This window comes from Choloepus didactylus, chromosome 14 (assembly GCF_015220235.1).
Source record: "Choloepus didactylus isolate mChoDid1 chromosome 14, mChoDid1.pri, whole genome shotgun sequence".
NCBI classification, from domain to species: Eukaryota; Metazoa; Chordata; class Mammalia; order Pilosa; family Megalonychidae; genus Choloepus; species Choloepus didactylus.
Window position 1 is genome coordinate 26,743,378 of NC_051320.1, and position 21,695 is coordinate 26,765,072.

A 21,695-nucleotide genomic window follows, 5' to 3' on the forward strand; every position below is an offset into this window, starting at 1 on the left:
ATATGTGATTATAAAGGGAACCATCAATTGTTTACTTAAGACGGAATGTATGGTGGGTGAACAAAACTGTCTTAAAAATAAAAAACGGGTTGATGAAGAAACCTTGAGGGCACTATATTGAGTGAATTAAGTCAGACACAAGAGGACAAATATTGTATGGTCTCACTGATATGAACTAACTATAATATGTAAACTCATAGACATGAAATATAAGTTACCAGGATATAGAACGAGGCTAAAGAACAGGGAACAGTTGCTTATTATGAGCAGAGTGGTCAACTAGGTTGAACTTAAGTGTTTGGAAATGGACAGAGGTGACAGTAGCACGTTGTTGTGAGAATAACTAACAGTGCTGAATGGTGTGCGAATGTGGTGGAAAGGGGAAGCTTAGAGTCACATACATCAACAGAAGGAAAGCTTGAGGTTAAAATATGGGAATGTATAAAACAGTGACTCTTGTGATAGACAATGTCCATGATTAACTGTACACATATAAGAAATCTCTTTCATGAACTAGAACAAATGTATGATACTATAACTAGAAATTAATAATAGAGGGGTATATAGGGAAAAACACACCTATCATAAACTATGTACTATAGTTAGTAGTATTTTAACATTTTTTCATCAACAGTAACAAATGTACTATACCAATACTATGAGTCAATAACGGAGAGGAGGTAGTTAGGGGAATAGGAGGATTCGAGTTTTCTTCTTTGTCTTTATTTCTTTTCTGGAGTAATGAAAATGTTCTAAAAATTGAAAAAAAATTGTAGTGATGGATGCACAGCTGTATGATGGTACCATGAGCAGCTGATTGTGCACTATCTATCTTTGGATGACTGTACGGTATGTGAACAATCTCAATTTAAAAAAAAAAAAAGACTTCAAAAAAGACTTCAAAGCAGAGACCTAACGTCAAAAATGGAAGAACTAGAAAAAGAAAAGCAAACTAAACCCAAAGTGAGCAGAAGGAAGGAAATAACAAAGAGTACAGCAGAGATAAACGAAATAGAAAACGAGAGAGAGAGAGAGAGAGAGAGAGAGAGAGAGAGAGAGAGAGAGAAAATGAATATATCAACAAAGCCAGAAGTTGGTTCTTAGATCAATAAAATTAACAAACCTTTAGCTAGACCGACAAAGAAAACAGAGAGGATACAAATAACAAAAATCAGAAATGAAAAGGAGAACATTACTACCAACCACATTGAAATAAAAATGGCTATAAGAGGATACTACAAACAACTGTATGCCAATAAATAAGATAATCTAGATGAAATGGACAAATTCTTAGAAACACACAAACTACATGTATCAACTGAAAAAGGAGATCTCAGCAAAACAATTACAAGTAAAGAGATTGAATCATAATTAAAAACCTTGCAACAAAGAAAAGCCCAGGACCGGATGGCATCACAGAGGAATTCTACTAAACATTCCAAAAAGACTGAACTCCAATTCTGCTCAACTCTTCCAAAAAACTGAAGAGGAGAGAACACCTAATTCATTCTACTGAGGCCAACAGCACCCTCATACCAAAGTCAGATAAAGATACCACAAGAAAACTATAGATCAATAGCTCTTATGAATATAGATGCAAAAATCCTCAACAAAATAGTAGCAAACCAAATCCAAAAGCATATTAAAAGAATTATACACTATGATCAAGTGGGATTTATCCTTGATATGCAAGAAAAAAAAATATGATCATCTCAATTGATGCAGAAAATGTATTTGACAAAACCCAGTACCCCTTCTTTGATAAAACTCATAGAACACTAGGAATAGATGGAAACTTCCTCAACATTATGAAGGGCATAATATATAAAGCCCACAGCTAAGATCCTACTTTATGGTGAAAGATTGAAAACTTTGCCTCTAAGATCAGGAACAGGACAAGGATGCCCACTGTCACCACTGTTATTCAACCCTGTACTGGAAGTTCTTGCCAGAATAATTAAGGCAAGAAAAATAAATAAAAGGCATCCAAATTGGAAAGGAAAAAGTAAAACTTTCCCTATTTGCATATGATATGATCGTATATACAGTAAATCTTGAAAAATATACAACAAAGCTCCTAAAGCTAATAAATGAATTCAACAAAGTGGTGGGATGCAAGATCAACATCCAAAAATCAAAAGTGTTTCTATACACATGCAATCAACAATCAGAAAAGAAATCAACTCAAAATGGATCAAAGACCTAATTATAAGAGCCAGAACTTTCAAACTCCTAGAAGAAAACGTGGCGAATTATCTTTAGGACCTTCTGTTAGGTAATGGTTTCTTCAAGTTTACACACAAAGCAAAAGCAACAAAAGAAAAACTAGATAACTGGGACCGCATCAAAATTAAAAACTTTGTGCATCTAAGGACCTGAACATGAAAGTAAAAAGACCACCTACACAGTAAGAGAAAATATCTGGAATTGCCTATCCAAGAAAGGTTTAACATCCGGAATATAAAAGAAATCCTTCTAATTAACAACAAAAAGACAAAAAAGTCGATTAAAAAACGGGCAAAAGACTTGAATAGACATCTCTCCAAGGAAGATATACAAATGGCCAGAAAGCACATTGAATGATGCTCAACATCATTAGCCAACAGAGAAATGCAAATCAAAACCACGAGACACCATTTTGCACCCATTAGATTGGCTTCTATTAAAAAAGAAATGGAAAAGTAACAAGTATTGAAAAGGATTAGGAGAAATAGGAACACCTATTCATCACTGGTAGAAATGTAAAATGGTGTGCAGTTGCTGTGGAAGACAGTCTGGTGGTTCCTCAGATACCTCATTATAGAACTACTACATTACCGAGCAATCCACTGCTAGGTAGATACCCCAAAGAATTAAAAGCAGGGACTCAAATAGGTACGTGCACACCGATGTTCACAGCAGCATTATTCACAATTGCCAAAAGATGGAAGCAACCCAAGGGCCCATAACCAATGAACTGATACATAAAATGTGTTATATACTTACCATGGAATATTATTTAGCTGTAGAAAGGAATGAAGTCCTGATATATGCAACAATGTGGATGAACCCTGAAGACATCATGTTGAGTGAAATAAGCCAGACACAAAAGGACAAATATTGTATGATCTCACTGATTTGAATCAATTAGAATAAACAAACTCACAGAGTCAGAATCTAGAATATAGGTTAACAGGGGACCAGGTGGGGATAGGGAATGGGAAGTTAAGGCTTAAAACATATAGGGTTCCTATTTGGAATGATGGAAATGTTTTGGTAATAGATGGTGGTGATGGTAGCACAACACTGTGAATGCAATTAACAGCACTGAAATATATGTCTGAATATGATTAAAGGGTAAATGTTAGATTGTATACATGGTAACAGAATAAACAAAAAAACATGGAACTACACTATACAAATAGTGAACAGTTAAGTCAAACCATGGACTTTAGTTAATAGTATGATTGTAAACATGTACTAACATCAATAGTAACAATTTGCAAGATGTTGGTGTGTTATATGGGAATCCTGTATTTTATGCATGACTGTTCTATAAACCCACAACTTTTGTAATAAAGAAAAAAAGAAAGAATAATAAAGGATCCTCAAAGTAAGCTTCACCTCAGATGCTCAATAAAACTGAGCCCCTCTATTCTTTCTATCCTTTTTATCTGCAACTGACTACTTCTAAAAAGTATATGGCCTTCTAATCTTTAAATTTGTAATAGCTTTTATAACCTCACACTTAATCACCTTTTATACCTCTTCAAGTAGAGGTAATCCTCAATTAAAAAATATATCACGCAATTTATTAAGTCATAGTAAGTAAATTAAAATCAACAAGAATTCTTCAGTGCTTTATACACCCAAGAGTTATGGGTTCCCACCCTATCATTTAGTAGGGAAATCTACAATCTAGTTGGGATAGGTTTGAAATGCTGTAGTCACCATTAAAAGCCCAAATTCTCAGGACTGTCAGTGAAGATTGTAACCCACAGTTACTATTTTGGTCTTTGTGGCACTTCAGTCCCAGCAACAAAAGATGTTCCTTATTTCTGTGTTTCCTATTTAGCTACTGCTGCTGTAAAGATCCAGAATAGATAATAGGGTTGTAGATTGCATAGCAGGATCGGGGTAGACAGACCCATTACCCTTTCCCCACTGTATTAACTATGACAATACATTATTTTGCATTTGTTGATACACTGCTTTGTAATCCCATTCATGTAACTACATGTTGCTTGGCATTTCTTTACTACTCTGCAAGATGTGGGTGGGACAAAGGCCCCACCTACTGCTTCTGTATACTTAAAATATGCCTACTTTACTGTGTGCACAATACTGCCCCAGAAATGAGTATAGATTAAATGGAAAAAGGTTGTCAGTCTGCTGAGAAAGGAGAAACCTAATCAAGAAGTTCCATTTGCACCCCTAGAGGAGGCCCTATGTTATAAAAGAAAGAGAATAGATTTTGGAAATAGGTAGTCACTGGTTCAAATTCTAGATTTACTTAACTAGCTATATGAATTTGATTAGCTTTTTCTGAACCTCAGTGTTTTCATCTATAAAATGGGGAAAATTTCTCTCTCCTGAGCTAGTGGTATGAAGTTGATGAAATAACATGTATATAAAGGACTAGCAAACTATAGGTTTACAAGAAAAGTAAGTTATCATTTAAAATAAAACATTTATATACTCAGGGGCATAGTGTGGCAGAACAGTTTTATGTGCATTATAAATAAATAAACAAAGCAGCCATAATATTAAAAAAATATTCTGTGATTAAAACACTGCAAAAAGAAAACATTAATTGACAATGTTGATCTACATAATGAAAAAAAAACTCAATGAACTAGTAAGCTTCTTCTCAATGTCTTTCATATCCCTAATTTACATTTATTGAGAACTTTCTTCTGACAAGGCTCATTTTTGCATTATCTGATGGGATCAATGAACCAAAACTTTCCTTTTCTGAGATCATAATCATTTTTCCTACCAGTATAGAAGAAAGCATAAAATGTCTTTGTCATTGTTACATGATTCAACTGAAAGCAGACAATCTGCAAGGGACCAAGTTCTGTTTCACTATATAGATTATGGCTCTGGATATAAAATTTGAATGCTTTGAAAATAAGAAGTGCTTCAGTCTCAACTCCAAATCAAAGACAAATTAGGCACAGTCATAATATACTTCACATTCTGGCACAAAGAATTTATCCAGAGTTTAAATTAATATAACACATGCAAAGGCCTCCAACGGTGTCCTGCCAAAGTAGTATGTTTGTTTTTCCTCTTCTCTCACTGCCCCTCAAGTTAACCTATATTTATCTCTGCTTTAAAACATTTGTGAAAACTTTAACCACCTCATGAAACCTCAATGTAGTAAACAAACATATGATCAGGTATGTTATTTTCATAATCAACCCTTAAAATTTAGTAGGAAACAGGACCCTTAATCAAGAGAGGCTCTCAGTCAAATAGTGACTTACTTAAAAGGAACACTAAAGTAGAAATACCACAATATCCAAAGGTATCAAATATATTGGAATAATGCCTCTTGTTTTCCAGATCTAAAATGAGGAAAGGTCAAGAAGTAAGCAAGCTTCTGACTCCTGAGTGTGACAGTCCTAGACCCCAGGTTCCCCCAGGACGGCCCCCGGGGTAGAGCATCTGTGACAACTGCTGCCAGCCTTTGACTCTGGGGTTGAACAGCTTTGGTGACAGAACACTGTGACATGAAAGGAAAAGTTTTATTTTTCCCTTTAAAAATAAGAGAGGAAGAAAGTAATAAAATGGGCAATTAACAGAGTGAGCATGTTGTGGTTTTTTGAAGCAAAATGCCTTGTCATTTAGGATTATGTTAAAATAAAAATGCATTTAAAAGATAACAATAGTATTTTACAAAAGACTAACAGTTCATACGTTCAAAAAGTTTGAACCTGGCCATTATATATAATATGAAGATATCAGTGAATACACTCAAAGAAATAATTGTCTGACAATAAATATTTTACAAAACATTGCAGATATTTTGAAAAAAGTAGCAACAGTAAATATCTATCCTCTACATTAGAAAAGAAGTTTAAATGTCCCAAAGAATCTAGTCACAAAGAAAATCTAAAATCTAGATTCAACTTTGTTAACAAACAGCATCTACTGTTGGTTATTAATAACACTCATGAAACCAAACTAATTTGTCCAATAGATGTTTAGTTAAGTCAAAGGAATTTTACATTTCTATTCTATTCAAATTTATAGCATGAGTATTCTTGAAATAGATTTTGAAATACATTACTGGTTCAAAACTATCTTCATTTTTATACTCCACCTTATAACCCAGATAAAAGAAGTTATTTTCTGGACTGGGGAGGAAAAAACAAACAAACAAACAAACAAAAACGCTTGACATAAAGAAAACAGTAAGAATTCGCAATATAGATCAAATAGCTTTTTTAATGACAAAATTGGAAGAAACAAAGATCAATTGTTTTCTTTGGCCCATACTCATTCAATAGTTACGACAGTTTTTTATCTTATTACTCTTTAGTGTTCTTTAGTTTGCTCATTTTTTAAAACAAGACATGTGCTTTAAAAAGCATTCATATACATAAATAGACCAAGGAATAATTAAGTAATTGATTCCTAAGACATGCAAATTAATTTTATTCAGTGTATAAAAAAGGGAAATAAGCTTCAAGCTTTTTTCTCTCAATTAAAGACATTTGGAAATTATTATTCAGAATTTCCAAATGTTTTACTAGAACAAATGTAATTTTCCAATACATTCAAAATGCTGATGCAATTAAAAGGCATTTGTGTTGATAAAGAGGACTGGAAAAATGTTTGTGCTATGTGTGATCAATGGGAAAAGAGTAGGCCTAAGATATATATAACATAAATGAATCAGATAGCACAAATCAAGAGGTTACATGTAAGAAGGGAACCATGAACTGGATTATGTGATACATATATATTCAAGGCACATGACTAGGCTAAACAGGTGACTAGGTTCTATAGACTAATCTGTTTTTTTGTGTGGAAAATAGTCAAAAATAATAAAATTTATATTTAAAAGCACTTATTGATAAATAAATGCTATTAGATCTAGGGCAGCAGATATCTTCCTTTCAGATACATACCAAAAATACATATTGGGTAACAGTTGGCTGAGTAGCCTAAGCAGTATGAGTATAGTCGTTTTCTTACACTGCAGTAAATGAATATTAAACTATTTTATACTGTTTCTATACATCACACTGTCTACTCTCTTTCAAGTTTAACAAAAGAATTGTTCAAAACTAGTCAGATTAAAGAATTTATTAGCCCACAAAGGATGCTAAAACTATTATTCAAAGGAGGCATAATAAAACTGTGCAGTGATTCTGTGATATTGGCATGTGACAAGCTTCCAGTCATTTAGGTAGAGAACACAAAATATTAAGTGCATGATTTCTGCTTATGAAATCTAACTTACTGCCATCAAAAAGGCCAAACTGTTGGTTAAAGAAAAGAAAATCCTCCAAGTAATCCAACCAATTTTCTAAAAAGTAGCAATGACAAATAATTCTGCAGACTATGATATCACAAAAGCAACCTTTCATGGAGACAGGTACTTAAAGAGATACTCCAAAATTTGACTACATACATTTATGCTATATACAACTTTCAATTTAGCCTAGGTACAGACTGGTAATTCCTTTAAATTTAATTATTTCTATATGCTAACAGAAATCACACTTAGAAACTTTTCAATTAAAAATTTTAAAAAGGTCATTCTCACAGTCAACTAGCTTTACATGGAAACTCAGCTCTCTTACCCTCCAAGAAAAATCTTTCTGAATTTTAATAAAAAGCATTTAAAAAATCATTATCTGTAAATTCTACATTTTGTTATTCCAGAATTTGAACTAATCAGAAAAATCAAGTTCTCCCATAGTTCTGTTACATTTTCAGCAATGCACTATGCTTACTAATATGCCTTGCCTGGCCATATGGAAATAACAACACCACAGTTCTAAATAAAGACTGCCTAAACTCTTGGAACTCCTCAACCTCACTAAGTACAACACACCTGTCTCCTTAGGTGTGGACCTTCCCAGAAGCATAACCTTTTTTTTCTAGTTCAATAATTTTTGAAAATATGAAGATATCCCCAATTATTCTTTAAATTTTCCACAGCACCTAACACACACCAGCATAATAAAGTTAACTGCCAAAAGCAAAAGATACATATTAAAGAAAATGTGTATTAAAATATTCTAAACTTTAGTTTAGAATAATACTGACTTCCGGTAGAAAATACTCAAAGCCACAGATCTGTAGATCAAATCAAGCTGCCCACCCTCATGTGTTCATGGGAAGTTATGTCTCAGTTAAATCAGATATCTAATTGCAAAACCTTTCACATCCATGAACAAAATGGGGATTAAAAAATCCAAACGTATCTTCAACCATGTCATATTCAATATGGATATAATTTCTTTTATGTCTTGATTGGCTTAATGTAATTTTTAGTTATTTAGCATTTAGTATACAAAAAGAAAGTGTATTAGTATTACAAGTATATTATGCTTTATTATACTGTGGAGAATTTCTCTTTCTATATGTTAATTTTTAAGAGTTGGGCTCTACCTAGTATGAGTAAACAAGTCTTCACCTACCCACACCCACCCTATCCTCCCACCCATATCTTCAAGCACAGAGAAAAAGAACTGATAAATAAATTCAAAGTATATATAAATCCACAGAGAGTTCAGCTTTCCATAGTGAAGGGAAAAATTACATTTCAAGTTTGTATTGCCAAACAAGATTTCTCTAAATACTGCTCCTGTTTTGACTAAGAGTTCAAAGTAAATTTTATTGGCTAACTTTAAAAATGCTTAATAAGTGAGGCTAGAATGGAAATGGAAATACTGACCTAACTCTATAAATTAAAAACATAGCTCAGTGGGAAGTTAAGGCTTAAAATGTACAGGGTTCCTATTTGGAATGATGGAAATTTTTTGTAATGGATGGTGGTGATGATAGCACAACACTGTAAATGCAATTAACACTAAAATATATATCTCAATATGATTAAAAAGGGGAATGTTAAGATTGTATATATGGTAGCAGAATAAAAAATTTTTTTAAAAATCCATGGCACTTCACAGCACAGTGAACCCTATGCTAAACTGTGGACTTTAGTTAACAGTAAAATTGTAACAATATGCTATCATCAGTTGTAACAAATGCTCTATAGCGATGCAAGGTATTGGTGGTGGGGGTGGTATAGGGAATCCTGTATTTTACGCATTATTGTTCTATAAACCCACAACTTCTCTGAGAAAGAGAAAGAAGTGCATAGCACAGTCTGTTAAATAACGTTAGTCTTTTGAATTCAAACTACAAAATTCCTTAATCCATTTACCAAATCTGCAATTTGAATTTACACATATAGGCATAAACTTTTTGTAAAGTGTAGGGAGTATAATTAATCATGTCTTCAAATGAAATTTTTAAGGTATTCAACAAAGTTGCCTTCAAGAACATTTTCCCCATAATATACTTTTAAACCAAATATATTCTTATATAATATGTCCCATTCAGTGTTAAAAAGAACCTAATTCAGAGAAGCTAAAATTCTATCTGAACCATACCACTTCATTTCTTAATTTGATTAATTTTCCCAAAAGCTATCAATTATTACACCTTCCAAGATAAGGGATCTACCAAGTTCTATAGGCACCATATTTAACACAACCCATTCTTTGTCAGAAAAGTAATTCATCCAACAACAAACCACAGATGCCAGCTGTTACTTAAAATTTTCAATATTACATGGGAGGAAGAATGCTGATTCACACCATACCATATGTATAAGGGGAAAGGCAATCTAAATGGCTACCCCCATGTTCCCTCCCAAAAAAGTAAGTATTAAAGCCCCAGAGTGGAACTTTAAATTGTTAGATTTAATGCTTGTGTTCACGACTATGTAAACAGAAAATGGAATTCAATGGTTAAAATCAAAGTCTTTGGAATGACAAACTGTCTCTTAATTGATACGACCTTGGAAAAGTCACCTAACCTCTCCGAGCTTCAATTTCCTTATCTGTTGCTCTGAAAATAACTGAAAAACACATATATAATGCCTGTCATATAGTAAATGAACAATAAATTACATAATAGCTGCCGTTATTAGTATTATCTTTGGAATCTCTGCAAGTTGCACTTTTAAAATTAAAGGTAATCAGAAATGGCCTTATAATTCTAAAATTTTACTATAAAAAGCCTAAATATCAGACACAGTTCTTTCCATAAATGACAAATCATGGTGGAAGAAGCAGAGAATGCCGAAGAAGGTAAGGTAAGGCAGAACAAAAAACAAACAGAAAACAAGAAACAAGAACCCAATAATATCAACCAATATGGTGGAAAACTTGAAATTCCCATGGACACAGGGAAATGGATGGTCAGCTTTTTAAATTATGCCTACAACCTACCTTTGTTAATGAGTTCAAATATAAGTATTTAGGCAGGAAAATGACCAAAAAAATTTCCCAAATCTAGAAATAGAATAGGTAATTTTACCTTCAAATGTCATTTACAACATATTCAGAAAGAAATTTCCTAATAAAACAGAAATGTAGACCTACATTTAATTTTGAAATAAATTTTGCTAAACTATAAATGGAATAATTTTTAAATATTTTATTTTACTTAAAAAAATCAAAACATTCCATCATAAAGACTTCAACTTTAACCTACCTGTGTCTGTACACAGGGGAGAAGATCTATAAATCTGTAGCCAAATCCAAGAGAAATCTGCAATATAAACAAACAAACAGGAATACTGTTGGACTCCTTAAAGTAGACATGAGTTTACTCATTAATTTCCATCAATACAAGTAATACTCGTTAATAATATCCCTCCATTAAATTGCATAGTAAATCAAGAGGCAGACTTGCTGTATTACTTCTATTTGTACAATATAAAATTGCACTTCATTGTGAATTATGAGGTTTATGTTGTACAAATTTGAGTTCCATCATAACGCTTATTACATTTTATTGTAACTACTTGTTGAATCAATAGCCTTTGCCCCAAGAAGGCAAGCTGGGTGAAAGCAGAGGCCCTAGCTGCCCATTTCCACACGGCATTCCTCCTGGTGCTAGCACACTGCCTACCGCATGGTAAGCACTCAGTAAATGCTTGCTGAATGTATGAATCAATGAATGAATATAATTCAAATATTGATCACAATTTGAGTTAAATGCCGCTAGAAATGAAAATCATAACAGTCTGCAAGAGAAAAGATGTAGCAGAAAAGGAAGCACTGAACAAATTCAATATTGAGGGCAACTGCTCGCCAAGTTTCTTTCAGGGTTTGTATCTTTGAGAAAAGGTGTTTGTTTATACCTTATTCACACAAGAATCACTTCCACTTAATCAAAGAAGTTTGTCTGCAAGAGGCATAGTGAAAATTAGAAAGATAAAATATATTTTATGTGTATTGATATTTACCACTTGTGTATATTTGATGGACACAAGAAAAATTAGTAGACTGCTACAAGTAGGGGTATTCAGAATGTCTTTTTTTTTTTTTAACCATTAAATACTACAACATTTAATCAGATTTAAGGAATGTTTTTTACACCTGACCCCCTAGATTTTTTTTCCTTTAAGTGATACCAATAAGTAATAATTTACACTTTGGAATCATTATCACATTTAAAACAGTCTTAACTCTTTTAAGAGCCCTTTACTCTTCAGAATAATAAAACCTAATAGTAGAACTAATTTATATTAATTTAATATCCAAATTATCATTTTTCAAGGGCAATGGAAACATCTGATTTCATGATCTAAGAGGTTCAAAAGGGAGAGAAATAGCAAAATTTGCATTTTGATTTTTACTAGGACTCATCAGTCTTGTGAGCATTATATGTAATGAAATATAGCTAGGGAATTGGTCTGAGACAATTCATGAAAAATGAAATCTGTATGCAAATAAGTTAACAGTAAGTAAAACTAAGGAATTCTGTTTGTTTTTTTTTTTTTTTGGCATTGCCAGTTTTATTGCTTTTATATTAGCTATCACAGTGAACCTCCTTATTGCCTATACTGTGTTGACCACTCCTACCACCCACACCTGGTACAGCAACACCCAACCACTGAAGTTATGTACTATTCTCATCTCCTTTCACAAGCTTGGAAAGGAGAGGAATTCTATTCACTTTTACTCAGTGAATAGTGTGCAAAAAACTTCTGTGCAATAGGAGGCATCAATTATTTCTATCACAACTAGGGTAAATGTATGCATTATGGTGGCCTACTGAAGCCCACTGAAGTTCTGTATCAAATTAATTAATTTGCTCAAAGACATCCCACTATACAATAATCAAGAGCTAAAATTTGTGATATTAGTACTAAATTATTACTACTTGATCTACACTACTCAGTAAGATTTCATTAATATGCTAGTAAAAGCATGAGACAAAAGTGCCAATTCATCCATGCTAAAGAAAGATGTATAGGAGACATGAAGATATTTCTAACAATCTGTAGTATAATATGATTACCTGGTAAAATAATAATCTTTTAAAGCAATGGTACAGGTAATAGAAGTTCTACAATAAACATCCCACTACTCTATTTCAGTCTAATAGTTTTCACAAAAGTCTCTCTAGGAATGTGTTTTAGGGGAACTAGAAAGAAAGGAGACTGCCCTGGACTTGGCAGAGTGACAGAGAAAAGACAGGAGCCTAACTAGAAAAGGCAGAGGCATACAGCTCATCTTTTTGTGCTTTGACAACCACTAACTACTATTTGCGCTGCATGGGCTAAGAAGATACACGTTCCTCTCCATGAAGCAATAGGTCACTATTAGAACACAATGTGGAACAGTTGAAAGGATCTAGAATTTAGCATCCACAGAAAGACCAGGTTTCCAATTCTGGCTTAACCTAAATAAATAATGCTGCTATTAATCTTGTTATTATTAGTAGCAGCAGCTGGTATGTGTCCTACAGAATGCTATTGCAGACAACTATAAAATGGGGATAATGATACTCTGCTTGCAACATCTTAGAAGTATTAAGTGAAATAATTATATAAAGCCACTGGTACATAGTAGGCATTATAATTATGACCTGGCCAACTATGATCCTGTTGAACATTGCTGGCAATGACAGGAAATGCAATAAAATGATTTTTTTAAAAAAAGAGAGAGGCTTCTGGCCCACCCCACCTCAAGTTGAAGTGATTTTTCCTAGGATGTCCTAACAGCTTTATTTGCCCTTAGTTACAGATATGCACAAACATGGAAACTGCTAGGAAATTTCTGAACTAGGGCCACATTAACATAACCTCATAAGTTGAGGAATTTACAGTACTTCATTTTAAAGCTTACCATAAAGTTAAAGTAATCAAAAAAGTGAGGTATGGGCACAAGGATACACAGGACAAGGAAAGAAGAGAGTACAGAAAGAGACCCACATGCATACGGTCAACTGATATTCAACAAAGATGCCAAGACAATTCAATGAGGAAAGTCGTCATTTAAACAAATAGTAATGAAGTAACTAGTTATTCACATGGAGTAAAAACAAAAAAAGGAATCATGACCTTTACCTTGCACCACATACAAAAATTAACTTGAAATGGAGATAAAAGTAAGAACTAAAACCGCAAAATTTCTAGAAGAAAACATTTGAAAATGATAGTGCCCTTGGTTTAGGCAAAGGTTCTTTAAAATATGACACCAAAAGCACAGACCATAAAAGAAAAAAAACTGAAAACTTCTGCTCTTCAAAAGACATCATTTTAAAAATGAAAAGACAATCCACAGATTGGGAGAAAAATATTTGCAAAATAATTATCTGATAAACAGGCAAAATATTTGACAACTCACCACAGAACATATACAATGGGGAAAAATACCCAACATCACTGTTCATTAGAGAAATGCAAATTAAAACCACAATAAGACACCCTACACACCCACTAACTCACCCACTACAATGTCTAAAGTGTTAGGATATGAAGAAATTAGAAACCTCAAATAAGTTGCTGGTGGGGACATAAAATGGTACCACACTTTGGAAAATAATCTGGCAATTTCTCATCATACAACCCAACAATTTCACACCTAGGTAAGTCCAGACAAAATGAGATGTTCATGAATGTTCATAGCAGTAATATTCATAACAGCCACAAACTGCAAACAATCCAAATGTTCATTAATTGGAGAATGAATTTTTTAAATTGTGTTTCATTCACACAATGGATTAGCACTCAATAATAAAAATAAATGAATTACCAATATATACAACACCATAGATGAACCTCAAAAACACTGTGTTAAGTAAAAGAAGTCACAGCCAAAGACTACATATTGAGTGATACCATTTGTTTGAAATTTCTAGAAAAAAGTAAAACTACAGTGACAGAAAACAGATCAGTAGTTTCCTGGATCAGGGAATAGAGTGGGGATTGACTGAAAATAGGCACAAGAGAATTTTTTGGGCTGAAAGAATTGTCCTAAAACTGAACAGTGGTGATAGTTACACAACTGTATGAATTTACTGAAACTTAACACTTTAATACAATTAAAATCGGTGTATTTTATGATGTGTAAATTATATGTCAATTTTTTAAATGATAAATTTTTAATGCTAAAAAATTTTAAATGATTTTTTAAAATCTGCCTCTCATTTCCTGCTTTTTCTTCCCTATGTGATAGCTAAGGTTACTGTGTGAATAGAGGGATCTAAGAGCTACCAGAGCTCTAGTGGCAAACAGTGGTGTGAACATTTGCCAAATAGAACATCAACTAGCAAGCTGCGTATGTAATACATTACTTTGAGGCAAGAAGTCAGGACTGCTGGCAGCATTAGAGGTACAGGGTTAATAAAAAGGAAGCTGGAAAGAAAATGAAGTGAAATCTATAATACTAGCTAAAAGAACACTATAATTTATGACTACTAGAACAAAAAAGTGCCATATTTTGCTTTCTAGTTTAATAACATCAACAACAAATGACAAATGACATTGCATGCTTATTTTGTGAGACCCCTGGGCTTAGGGCTTTATATGTATTACCTAATTTAAACTTCACAACAATGCTATGAGGTAGGTACTGCTACCATCAAACCCATTTTATAGATACAGAAACTTAACTGAGAGATAAAGTACTCTGCCCAAGTTCATGTAGCTAATGCATTGTAAAACCTGGATTCTGATCCAGAGCCTGATTGCAGTCTATGCATGCTCTTACTCACTAGGCTGTTGGTTGGAAGTTCAGTTTTGATAGTGCTATCATTTTGCCGATTTCATTTGAAAAAGAAGAGTGCAGGAATGTGTTCAACCTCAAAACTGCTTTCTAAGGGGTTTGGGTATGGTACTAACAAGAACAGCAAAAACCACAACACTTGGTTTATCATTCCCTATATCTGCACCCCTGGCAGACATTGTTAATGGATCTTGGCATTCTTTTTTGCTGAGCCCAAATGTGGACTCTAAAATTTCTCAAGGTTTCTGCCAGTCAAAGGAAGCTGTCACCAATTTATCAGAGTCAGTACATGAATGAAGATATATTCGACAATCTGGGAACAACTAACTCAATTTTTGATGAACAAATGGAAATATGGCACATGCAATTGGAAAGGAATTACTAATGTGAAGGGGAGCCCTACAATTAATTGCCATATGTATACTTCATGTTCCAACATACATCCTATTTTTGGTCTGCTTTTCTTTAGCCAGCACCACCCAGTCATCAAGCCAGTCAGACCAGCTGGCAGAAGTGAAGAGGATATGTAGGGAAAAGAAGAAAACACTAAAGAAGTACCACTCAAATTACTTGAGATTTTTCAACAGTTCCAGCCAACCACATCTGACCATACACTCACAAGTGTATATAGCCACAATGAATGATTAGTACAATACTTTAAATTTCCTCAAGAGGAAAGCTATACTTTTTAAAGACTTTACTATGAGAACTACCTCAGATTATTCAACAGTATATTATCTTTTACATCTATACAGTATAATGCAAAAGCATTCTAAAATATAGCTTTCATAGCAATTCTCATAAAATACTGTAATATTAAAATTCTAATAATGTTGGGTTGCAAGAATTTTGATAATGTAAATAACGTATAAAGAATGCATAGTGGATATGCAAGGTAAAATTCTTCCCCAATTATTAAGTTGATGTTACAAAAAATAAGCACTAGGTCACAGAGAAGAATAATTTACAAATTAATGATTAATATCTAAAATATATATTAATAATATATTAATATTTATAAACCAGACAAGTTCATGTTTTCTTTATTCAAAGGGCTATATCTCCACTGCAGCTCACTAATGCCTCTTAACTAATGAAACTGTTCAATAATTTTCATTTTCCAGTCTTTTTTTAGACACTCAACAATATTGTGGCAATCCCCCTCCAAAATAACATTTAGCCCTTATAACTTCTGTATGACCATTAATTAACTAATCTTCTAACTACTTTTTCCACTATTCATCTGGTCTATTAATACATATAAGTTCATTTACCCAGAGAAATCTTCAGTTTACTAAAACTGGGCTTAAAATTAATTGAAAGCCAATATTAAGATGTTAAATTTGACAAAATGCTTTAGGCAGTACAATTAATCATGAGTTAATTTCATTTAACAATTAGGTATACAATTTCATTTAATAATTTTCATATGTGCTAAATGCAAAAAAAATCATAAGTCACAGTTAAAATAGATATATAGACAGAGATAAATCATAAGTTAAAAAATTGCTAAGTCACAGTTAAGATACACATACAAATAACTGAAGTGTTCTTCATTTTTTCTCTTCCAGGGATAGACCTAGAAGAAAAACTAATCTCTTCTTTGTAGCTAAATGCAGAAGGCTCAGATGCGGAAGAGGACAAAAGATACTAAATGTGGAGTCACTAATCTGAAAATAACACTTAAATCCATTGAAATGGTTAAGATCATGTGGAAGATATAAAGAAGGGAGTGCTGAGAGTCTGAATTAAGCCCTGAGGAACTCCAAAATTTAAAAATTACACAAAAAAGGAACAGATCAGGGAAAATAAGAAGAAATTACTTAAAAGGTAAGAGGAAAACCACAGAGAAAAGTACTGTAAAATCCCAAAAGATATAGTTCCAAGGAGAGGGTGATCAACACTGTTCAATGGTACTAAAAATTAAACAATAACTACTAGAAGTTGAAATTGCTGATGACTGTATTAAGAACAGTTCCATTGGTGTTATAAAGATATAAAACATATTGGAGAAGACTGAAGTGTTGACAAGTAAACAGGAAATAAAGACTTGGACACACAGGATGTACAAATGACTTCTATCATTTTATGCTAAAACTTATCTTTTCCTGAGGAACATGAGCTTATTGAAGGCAAGGATACGGACTTTTCTACCTTCGGTTAAAAGCAGACAACCGGCTGCTAGACTAGTCATTTTTAAGCAACACTCCTGCATAAGTTCCAGGGCTTTAATTAGGGTGCTTAGCCAAAAATCAAACAATAATAGTCTTTAAAAGAATTACAATGGAAAAGAGAAAAAATAAGCTACTGGGTAGAAATTAACTTTTCTTTGAGTTTTGTATAAGGCTCAGGGATGACTTCCCACTAAGACTAGAAGTTGTCACTCTGACAACCAATCAGTCTTCAGAAATTAAAAAGGCCCCAACACACTAACAGAATTTTCAGTTTTCCTCCAATAAGGAGATGATTTTTCCCTGAGTTTTTCCCCATTTCTCCTTGAAATGAGAACAACAGATACCAGAACCTACTGTATTCACCAGAAAGGCAGAGGACTTCCTTATATATCGGTTTACCATTCACAATAAACCAGTCTTTCAGGAAAACTTCCAATATCCTTAATAAAATAAAATTTAGACCTGCCAAATATTAAAATAGAGGAAGAATATCCACTTGATGAGAGGGACCAGGACTATGAACTCCCCTCAGAAATTCACCTTCTTTTTAGGTTTTTCTCTCATAATTACTGTACAGTAACGATCATGCTAACTGACACAAAGAGATCCAAGAACCCCTTCCCTTTATACACTTAGTATAATACAAATAAGGCAGTGTCATTCCTACCTCAAGGCTATGGAGTAGCAAAAGTGAGTGGTTCAAAAGTAACACTGAAAAGACGAGAACCTAAGATGGCGGCTAGGTGAGACAGGGCAAAAAAACACCTCCGTGAAAAATACTAGATAAAAACCAGAAAGTGACCCAGAACACCACTTCCAGCGATGCACCAGCTGGACAAGGTCTGCTAAAACCACAGGGACTGTGCACTTAGTGAAACCGGGAGTTTGCATTCTGAAACGAGTGAGTAAGCCGGCTGAAAGTCCCATGGCCGTGCTGTGGTGTAGGGAAACTGCAGGCTGGCATTTGGAGATGGACTAGTTCTTTTTAGAAAAAACAAACAAACAAACAAACAAAAAACCCAGAGCAGCTGCAGATACAGCAGTGAGAAGCAGCTGCAGATACAGCAGTGAGAACCACACAGTGAAGCACTGCAGGAGCAGGCTGTAGCCAACGCCTCGGTGTCTGGCATGGAGGATAGCTCTCCCTACACCCGCTGCTCAGTGTCCCGGGGCCAGAGGGACAGAGACGAGAGCCAAAAGGAGAAAGAAACCATGTCCCTTGCAGCCGGCTTCCCAGTGTGCTGGCGAAACTCCTGCCCAGGGCCAGACCCACAGCCCAGAGCTGTGCCACGAAACCCAGTCTGATGGGGAGTGTATCCCACGGCACCACGCACACACCACAATATCGGCCGTGGACAGTGGCCTTGGGTACACCCACAGCTAGTTGTCCCGGAGCTGGAAAGGTAGAGCTGTGTGAAAAGTGGGGGGTCGAGATGCCCCATTCAGCCATTTTTGCATCATGCTGGGAATGCCCCTGCACGGCCTGGTGGCCCGGGGCTTCCCTTGCGGGAAGGTGCACACTTGTGACGTAACATAGCCTTCCCTCAGCAGAGGTCCTGGAAGATCACAGCTATCAAGCAAAGCAAATGCCAAGAGGCCAAAAACAACAGAAAATCTTAAAGCATTTGATAAAACCAGACGATATGGAGAACCCAATCCCAAACACCCAATTCAAACGATCAGAAGAGACACAGTACTTGGCACAATTAATCAAAGGACTACAGTCAAAGAATGAGAGCATGGCACAGGATATAAAGGACATGAAGAAGAACATGGCACAGGATATAAAGGACATAAAGAAGACCCTAGAAGAGCATAAAGAAGAAATTGCAAGAGTAAATAAAAAAAAGAAGATCTTACAGCGATAAAAGAAGCCGTTGGCCAAGTTAAAAAGACTCTGGATACTCATAATACAAGATTAGAGGAAGTTGAACAACAACTCAGCCTCCTTGAGGACCACAGAACAGAAAATGAAAGAACAAAAGAAAGAATGGAGAAAAAATTCGAAAAAATCAAAAAGGATCTCAGGGATATGATAGATAAAATGAAACGTCCAAATTTAAGACTCATTGGTGTCCCAGAAGGGGAAGAGAAGGGTAAAGGTCTAGAAAGAGTATTCAAAGAAATTGTTGGAGAAAACTTCCCAAACCTTCTACACAATATAAATACACAAAGCATAAATGCCCAGCAAACTCCAAACAGAATAAATCCAAATAAACCCACTCCGAGACATATTCTGATCAGACTCTCAAATACAGGTTCTGAAGGCAGCAAGAGAAAAGCAGTTCACCACATACAAAGGAAACAACATAACACTAAGTAGTGACTACTCAGCGGCCGCCATGGAGGCGAGAAGGCAGTGGCAGGACATATTTAAAATTCTGAGAGAGAAAAATTTCCAACTAAGAATACTTTATCCAGCAAAACTCTCCTTCAAATTTGAGGGAGAGCTTAAATTTTTCACAGACAAACAAATGCTGAGAGATTTTGCCAATAAAAGACCTGCCCTACTTCAGATACTAAAGGAGCCCTACCAATAGAGAAACAAAGAAAGAAGAGAGAGATATAGAGAATTTTAACGGACATATATAGAACCTTACATCCCAGATGACCAGGACACACATTCTTCTCTAGTGATCATGGATTTTTCTCCAGAATAGACCATATGCTGGGACATAAAACAAGCCTCAATAAATTAAAAAAAAAAAAAACAACTGAATATATTCAAAGCACATTCTCTGACCACAATGGAATACAAATAGAAGTCAATAATTTTTGATTTGTAACTCCACTATTTACTTCCTACAGGATATAAAATACATAAACTCTAATGACAAATCAGTGGTTTTGGACTCAATGTAAAATATGTAATCTTTGACAAGAACTATATAAAGGCGGGGGAATGAAGGAGTATAGGAACATAGTTTACAGGTCCTATTGAAGTTAAGTTGGTATCAAAGAAAACCAAGATTGTTATGGATTTAAGAGGTTAAATTTAAGCCCCACAGTAAACACAAAGAAATTATCAGAGAACATGACCATAGAGATGAAAAGTAGAGTATAGGTTATGAGAAGTGGGGGAAGGGGCAATGGGGAGTTAAGAAATAAGTGTAGGGTTGCTGTTTGAGGTGAAAGGAAAGTTCTAGTAATGGATCGTGGGAAGGTGATAGTATTACAACATTCTAAATGTGATTAATCCCACTAATGGAATGCTAGGGAGGGGGTAGAATGGGAAGATTTAGGCTATATATATGTTTCCACATTGGAAAAAAAAAAAAAAACAGTCTAAATAGATGACAATTGAATGCCAAGGATGATCCTGGATGGGATCTGAGGATGGAGGACAGGAGGCTCAAAGGGACACAGTTGGGACATAAGAAAAAAAGAAAAAACGAAATACAGAATGTAAACTTTGTATCAATGTTGAAATTCTTGAACTTCTTAGCTGCGCTTAATGGGATTGCATAAAATAATGTTCTTGTTCATGGGAATTGTATATGTTCAAGGATGTGTGCAGCTTGCTCTCATATGTTCAGAAAACAGAGCAACAGATGATGGATGACAGATAGGGAGGGAAGGAAAGAAAGAAACGGCGGTGTCACAGCATGTTAAAGTTGATAGATCGGGGTATTGGGGGAGGGGGGTCAGGGTATGCTGTTTATGGGGTTTGTATTGTTTTTGCAACTGTTCCTGTAACTTTGAATTTATTTCAAAATAAAATTAAAAAAAAAAAAAAAAAAAAGGTTAACACTGAAAAACTCTAAGATTTGTCTCTATATGAAAGGGGCAGTCTTTACCCCAAGACCTGGAAGCACCCTCAAGGCCCTCCATACTCTTCAAAGACCACCTCACAAGGACTGGCCCAAATTTTCATCCACCAAAGGATGATGATTCCTCTCTGAGGACCAGCCTCTTTCCCAGAAAACTGGCACTGGCAATCCCCATCCCTACAGAGGAGTCCATAACTATGGACAGTATATGACCACATCCAGACAGTCATCACTGCAGTACAAAAAGGGGAACATTCACTTTAAAAATGCACACAGAGTACACAGGGAGATGGGAGAGCGGAGTATCTCCTTAAAAGGAAAATGTTACATAACACCCATTGAATAACCAAGAAGAGGTAACACAATTTAACCAAATTCAACGTACTTGTGTTGGAACTGGATGCCATATCCAGGACTGCCTGACTCCAGGCCCCATGGTCTTACTATTCTGATTGTCTGCTAGGCAATGCAATCCATGAAACAATAGTAAGCAAGCA

At 34.7% G+C, this 21,695-nt stretch overlaps 1 protein-coding gene across 7 annotated transcripts in view; it reads right to left on the reverse strand.

The window, feature by feature from the left end:
* Positions 1–21,695, reverse strand: part of NCOA2 (nuclear receptor coactivator 2) — a 330,475-nt gene that overhangs the window by 196,180 nt on the left and 112,600 nt on the right. For 6 of the 7 annotated variants that reach the window (XM_037802517.1, XM_037802514.1, XM_037802518.1 and 3 more), the window contains exon 2: positions 10,729–10,785. The exons of the other annotated variant lie outside the window; for it this stretch is intronic. The gene's annotated coding sequence lies outside the window, so the exon portion shown is untranslated. The remainder of the gene's footprint in view (positions 1–10,728; positions 10,786–21,695) is intronic. 7 annotated transcript variants of the gene reach the window in all.